Below are 7,694 nucleotides of genomic sequence, written 5' to 3' on the forward strand. Positions count from 1 at the left end.
GTTTCTCGTCTACATGCTTTGTTGTTTCTTTGTGGTGTTTCAAGTTGATCACTCATTAAGGAGAAAGAAATGGAAGCTGGAGCAGTACAACAGAACTTCATCAACCATTGGTTTGAGGTAAGCCTCCAACGATGACTATTTAAGGGAATTAATTATTGTTTTGTCCTTGTTGTGACTAGACCCACTCTAGGGCTAGAGGGGTTCCCTTTGTTGGCAGAGGGAACAATTTCCTGCATCACAAGTTGGCGCCTCTACTGGGGAGTCCTTTGCATGTTTCTTCTCTTATTTGCTCTTGTTTTGGTTTTGATTTCGTGTCTCTTGAATTTTGGGGATTAACTATCAGTATTTTTGGTTACCTGGGTCAATTTGGGAAATCCCTTTATTATCTATGGAATAGGCTGGTCTTTGTTTGGGAGTCTTTGGTTCATCTATCATTGTTTTTATGATCATCACTGAAAATAGTTTAACAATCGCACCGATGTCGCTTTGTCTCTTTTGTAAAGTTGTATGTGTCGCTAAATCCCATCGTACAGTCACGAAGACTCCTAAATTCGGCCCGTCACAGAAGAGACGTGTACTCTTGCGATGATGTCACTCTATTGCTAAAGCTAGTGGCTTATCATCCCTAGTTGTTGGTGTTATGCCCGTGACGATTCCTGTAGAGTTTTTTTTTTAATTCTACCTCCTAAATTCACCAGTCCTACTGATCCCCTGTTTTCTTTCTCTTGCCCATTAACTTGTTTTTGATTGCCTATGGTTAATGTGCTTTCTCTTTGGTTTTATTGAATGGATCTTGCATTTTTGGCTTTGTGACCTAGGATATTCATTGAAATCCTTGAATTACTTGGCTTGGTTGCTTGTTTGCCCAAGGTTCATTTGCAACCTTCTTGTTGATTTTCTTGAAGCATTTTCATTGCTTATTTCTTGCTGGTTGATTTTTAGTGTCGATTATTGAACTAATTTTTTATGTTGATTTGATTTCTTCACTACCAAGCATAGATTACAATTGTTTGGATCAATCAGCTCACACTTGATTGTTTGTCTCTTTCCATTCAAAACGAAACAAAAAAAAAGGTTAAGGGATTGCATTCATTTGATATACAAAAGTGAAAGTATATGTGCATTTCAAATTTTCATGTTTGAGAAATTGAAAAGTGAACTCTAAATCTTTCATTACTAATATCAATGCATCATGAGATTAGTGTATTGATGCATTGTGTTTCTTAGTATTTGCTTTCGCTTGTGTTTTCTTGGGAATTAGCTTTCTACCCTCCTTTAAGTAGGTGTTCATTGAAATGAAAGATGCTTTACTCATTCTAGTTGCATCCTAGGGTTTTTTTATATACATACAGTAGTGCCTAGAATCTTAAACCTAATTCAAGATCAACTCTAAATTGAACTAAATGAACTTAACAATGCATTGGAACATAACGCACATTATTTAGAGGTCTAGGCTAGAGACATGCTCCAACGTCGTTAAACCTAGTCACTATTGTTTTCACTTAAGGTTGGGTGACTCCTCCTTCTGTGACTCAATAGTTGCTAGTATGGACTTGTGCTCCCAGTATCGTCGAGTATATATCAGGAGACCCCACTAGGTTATCATCCTACATCCTTAGGAAACCGTGTCTGCAACCTTGCAAATCGTAATGCACCGAACACATCATTCGAGAAGATTGACTACCCTACGAAAATTCCTTGGTTTTCATATGATCACCAAGGTGTATATGTAGTTTTATGGGTTGTTTGGTAAACCTTTTGCCTAGTTTCTCCAGAGTAGTCACTTTTGTTCCTTTTCAACTCCTTAAAAGAAAAAGTCCATCTGAGCATTTTCCCTTTCAGGCTCATTAAATCTCAAAAGAGATAGATTCACCTTTTCGTCCTTTTCTCGACTCTTGAAACATGAAAAGATCAAGTTTTGTTCATGTGTCATAAAATTTACTGCCCACGAAATATTCTTGGTAACAGTTCGAGTTCTTGGTTGTGCTAAGAGTGTTTTCAAGCTCGTTCCTGATGGCAACATTCCTAGAGTCTGCCAGCTAAGGTCTTCCCCCAGATGGGAATCCTGGTCCATTTCCGCCTTTTGGAAATGCTGGTGCTCCGTATATAGCAACATTGTCTTTGCTCGAGTTAACCATCGGTTTACCCGTTTTATTGTTTTCCACCTCGGTGGTCCCGATCATCATGACTCCTATTCCACCATCTCCTTCGTTTGAATCACGACACATTGATTCCAAGGTTGAGCCTGCACCTTCTTCCCCTGTTTCTTCACCTTCATCTCCCCCTTCACCTCGTGAAAGTTTCACTTCTAGTAACCAGGATACTAAGAAGAAGAAGAAGAAGATGAAGAAGAAGAGGAAGTCTGATAAATGCGAGGCCACCTATGCAGTTATTGCTCCAAGTACATCTCAGGTCAGACCACCTTCTGCTCCTTCGTGGAAGGTTAAGTTTCCTTGTAAATTACGCAAGGGTGACCATCTTCTTCATGATTGTCATGGTATTCCTAGGATTTTAGAAGTATGGTCTCACAATCTGGCTCGTCCCTTGTCCTCCTCTAAAGCTCATGATGATGCTACCCTATCAACTAGCAACGGTAAGAATAAAGGGAAGATTTAATTCTCCTGTAGGCTATGTGAAGGAAACCATCTCCTTCACCTTTGTCAGCTCATGGATAAAGCTTCCACAGTTTTGGAAAGTCTTATAGCTTCTTCACCCCAACTTCTCATTGGTTATCAGAGGATCTCTTCAGAATCTCTCCCCATCGACAAAGAGATTGACTTAGATTCTTCTCTTGTCTGTCCTCCTCCTTCCGAGCCTGGCTGTGCTCTGCCTGTTCCTAACCAACCATTGGTCGGAAAGAGTGTCGACTTGGATTCACCACCCATTGATCACTCCATTCTGGAAGAGCATCATGATTACACTATTCATGTTCTTCTTGTCTCGTCAGATTCTCCTAAGTCTAAAACTGACCCTCCTATCCCCGCTGATCAAGAGAGTCCTTTAGTTCCTGTAGAGCATGGGAGCAATCATATGATACCCCCACCAAGTAGTTTAGTCATTTCCTTTGGCTGGACTCATTTCACTGCATTTCGCCTTCCATCCTACATGCCTTTTTAGGTTACAATACATTCCTATGATAAGGCAGTACCTGGCACTTTCTTGGATGAGGGTGTGTCGTGTATGTTACAGGGAAAAGTGTCTACACAGAACTGCTTATCCCACTAAGGTGTGATAGCTACCTTAGAAACAAACAAAGTAAAGCTACTTCGTTTTTCCTTTATGAAGTATAGATGAGAGAAGAACAAAGAAGACCAACCTCTATCTTGCGCTAATCTCCTAGTTTGATTCCTCTCTCTCTTGATATTCTTTCGCTACTTGTTCCCTTGCATGCCCAGCTTCACAAAGTACCTGTAAGATCACAGTAGCATAGCACTATACAAGAACATGGATCTATAATCATAAACAATCTAGGATCAAATGTAAATTGACCATACAAATGCAGCAAACATGAATGACACAAGAGTATGGAGGACAACTTGAATAGATTTTATTGATAATCAAGAAAGAGCCAAGGGGAGTTACAACCAATTGTTCTGACCCAGCATCATCCTCTCAGCAAGGAAGCCCCTCTTCACCTCATACAAAGCTTAGATCACCCAACAATCTAATGTTGTCTCAAGAAACCAACAACAATTCCTTACAATATGCAAAATTCCAGCCCCTGGATCTCTGGGATGAGGGATCCATATATAGATATCTATAAGGGAGATGAGTCAGCTTGTGATTTGATTAGTGTCTCCCCTCTGATAGTTCTTGCTTCCACTTGGAGATTTGTGATCTCTTACTCATCCTTGGTCGAATTCAGAGAGGCAAGTGTCACGGGAGAAGTTTCTGGAAGATTCCATGCCTCTCCACCTCGCGGAATGACACTGCCATTTGTCACTTCTCACCCATCACACCCCATAGAAGGGCTTTTTAAAATTCAACGCACCCACATAGTGTATTTAGGTGAGATGCAATGCACTTTGCCTATGGAGCAGCTGAAATGATCCTGTTTTAACCAGTTCTAAGCAGTTTTTCATGGAGAACTTCTGGGAGAAGCTGTAATCAGTTGACCTTGTTCCTTTAGGGGTTAGAACAACACTTTTAGGGACTTAGGAGCCCTTGGTTTATGGACATTTCATGCTTGGGGTTGTAGTGCCCAAAAATGTCTATAACAGTTGCCCCCTAAAGCATGAGGTCGTTAATATTTTGATGTCGGGTGAAATGCTTTATTATGAGGATCCGAAGTTCTTTCAAGTTGGGAGGAGACCTGTAATAATATACAATACAATACATTATCTTCATAATATTTTCATGATCTAGCTGAGGTGGGCATTCCCATGCTCAGCTTTATAAATTCATTTTCATGTACATAGGACAGACAATCGTCGAGTGTAGACTGATGATTCTGGTAGAGCCATCATCCCTTTGATTGGATGATTATTTGTGCAGCAATGATGTACATTTGATGTCTTTATTTCCCTGAATATATATCGCAGCCCGGATGGATGAAACTAGATCTGGGTTCTTTAATCTCATTCTATCTTCACTCGAAGCACAAGACTATCCATGTGAGAGATGTTCTGGAGTCGAACATGGAAAGACATCACCTGATTACCAGCCAATGATGTAAGTTGTTAACAGGCACGAGAGGAATCACCGATAATGATAATGACCCTCAAGGTACTGCAGTACAATTCACGTGGTGTGAATAAATGACTTGGCGTCGAACACCACGCAAAATCTTTCGGTCGAAGGCCATTGATGTAAACCTGTCGCCGGAAGTGAGAAACTTGCCATTGAGGTATGCAAGCTTCAAAGTACTGAACGAGGTGTTCCTAGATCGACTTCTTGGATAATGAGCTGATGTCAACAAGAAGCGATCCATCACAGGAGGGCCTTAATGAATCCCACATCAATGACACGGAACGGAGCAAATGATTTTAATAGAGGTGAAAATGATCTGATGACATACGGTTCAGGGTGGCTGTCATGAAAGAATGGAGTATGAATGTATTGTAGCGGGTGAGACACAGGTGAATTCTCTGAATGACTTCTCTTGAACATATCGGCGACACTGACATGATGGATTGGTAGCATTACCCCAAATGTGGATGGTGTAATGGGACCACGGTGATGTGACCTGTGAATGAAACAACCCAACCTGACTTGGATGCGAAGCGAAAGTGTCATGTTCAAGAGAGACTTGCTACCATCAAAGTTTCTTCAAGTTTTCTTCCCAATTTTCCCCAGTCATTGCTGACCAGTACCTCTTTATTTTTGTCAAGCTTCAGGAGGATAACATATGCTTGTTCTATAATTTTCCCTTCGAGCAAACCTATCGCTATGTTTTAACAAGTCTAGCGATAGTGAAACTCATTCTTGTCTGCTATGGACAAGTTTGTCGCTATTAAGTTTTAACGAGTTTAACGACAAAGACAACTCGGTCCTTTTCAATTTTAGAGAGTCTGAAAAGGAATGTAAAGGAAACTCCAAAATTCATTTTTCGTCATCTAATCCCTTAAGTCTGAAAAAGTATAAAACAATACAGAAGGGATGAATTTTCGATACTTTTAACAAGCCGAACAAAACAAGCACTCGATCTTTTTGTGTAATAATCCCTCAGGTCCAAAAAGATTAAAATCTAAAGGAGGGATAGCACTTCCGGTCCCTTTAACGAGCTGGAGAGGCAAATGGCTCGGAAATCTTTTCATATTTTTACGAGTCAGTTGAAAATAGCTTAAAGGAGACTCGTCTTTTGAGGAACGAGTGATAAAATTGGGTAGCAGCTGATTCCAGGTAAGGTTTGGAATGTTCCAATCACGGCAGTGCTACAAGGATGGCTAGTGAGATCACTCTTCGCAGCTGTTCCTCAAAAAGGGGTAAACAATCAAATGGAGGTGAACGATCGGCCAATACAGAGTGGAGGTGATGATGAGAACACGACCAAGGCTTTTAAAGGCTCAAGTGCTTTATTCACGATGGTTATTTATCGGGAAATAGTTCATTTTTTAGTGAGCTTAAATCCGGGGGAAACATTTGCTCATGGCTTATGTTTATTTTTTAACGAGCTTGAACTATGCGCTAAAACTGCTCGATACGATGGTCACTTCTTGACTTTACCATAAATAGCTTTGTTCTTTCAAAGATTGTACTGCATTTTCAATTGCTTCATCAAACTAGTCAGAAATGAACAATATATGTTTGAAAAATGAGTTATAACACTAATATTTTACTTCGAACTACGTAAAAAGTAATGTAAAAGTGCTTTTACCTCTCATTTTACCATTTCATTTGAATTTTGGTTTGTTGGAGCTTTGGAGGTGCTTTTCCCCCTTGATTTTCATCAGTTGATTTTGGGAGATTCTGTGGACGATTCTCGGCGCCGTCAGGACCAGGTAGGAGCTAAACTTGAGCTTTTTCATTTCATTCTTTCCATTTTGCATTCTAAGCTTGATTCCTGGTTTTTCTGAGCCTCTGGGGTTTGAAGAACTTGCCCTGGCTTCAGCACACCCTTTGTGTATCGAAAGGTGCGTTGGATGTTGGCCTGTCTACTGGCCATCTCACATGCAACGCACCCAGAGCACTTCTGTAGGTGCGATGGGCGCAAGGAAGGAATTTTGTGCACAGTTTTTGATGGAAATTTTGTCTGTTTCTTACCAAAATCAAGATCTAACTCTTATCTTGTTTGTTTTCGGAGATCTTTGGAGCAAGATAACTATTACATGGCAAGAATATGAGCATGAAGAAGAGGACATGCTTGCTTTACATGATCCGGTTACAGTAAACGCACTCCGGAACTGTGGCTTGCTGAAGTTTTTCCGCATTTCTAGCATGAGACAAAAGATCAACTTGCTGCAGTATTTGCTCGATGCTTGGGATCCTACCAACCAGGTGTTCCAGATTAGGGGCAAATCCATCTCCTTGACTGTAGTGGACACATATTTCTTGACTAGCTTGTCGAGGCGGGGTGCCCCCATCTCTTTATCAGGTTCGGCTCGAGGAGGTGAATCTGTGAGAGATTATGTTCGCCGGTATTGTAGAGAGGGATCTCAGCCGAGTAAAGATGGCAAGATCATCATCCGTGATGTCACTGACAGGTCCCTCAGGACTATTCTGTTTAATTTTGGTAGGATGGCTGGTGGTGCGGCTCTTCATGTAGCCAACCGATCTCATATGCAGTATGCCTTGGAATGTCTCCAACCGAAGGTGTTCAACTAGTGCGACGCAGTACTTCTTGTGATGAAAGAACAGTTGACCAAGGTGAAGAGTGGGAGGTTGAAGAACTTTGTTTATGGTTCTATCTTGACTGCCTTTGCCTTGGAAAAGATACCATTGATGCAGCCGCAGTATATTGCACTCGATTTACCTTCACCAACTGAACCACGTATGCAAAGATGGGTCGACCATATGTCTAGGCATGCTGGTCAGTCTCAAATTTCCTTTTCTGATACCTTCTTCGGGTGGTTTGATCATCAGGAGATGGTTTATTCCGAGTATCCATATGCCAGTATGGATTTCCGGGGTGATCCAGATTTAGTACTGCTGGCTGGCGAACAGTGGGGTGCCATTGGTAAATTCTTTGACCATATCCCTGTTTATCATTTTTCTTTTATAATGTCCTTGTGCTTTATTCTGTCAAGACTTAACCA

This window comes from Pinus tabuliformis, chromosome 2_2 (assembly GCF_031772625.1).
Source record: "Pinus tabuliformis cultivar Carrire ecotype Pingquan chromosome 2_2, CPIR1, whole genome shotgun sequence".
Taxonomy (NCBI): Eukaryota; Viridiplantae; Streptophyta; class Pinopsida; order Pinales; family Pinaceae; genus Pinus; species Pinus tabuliformis.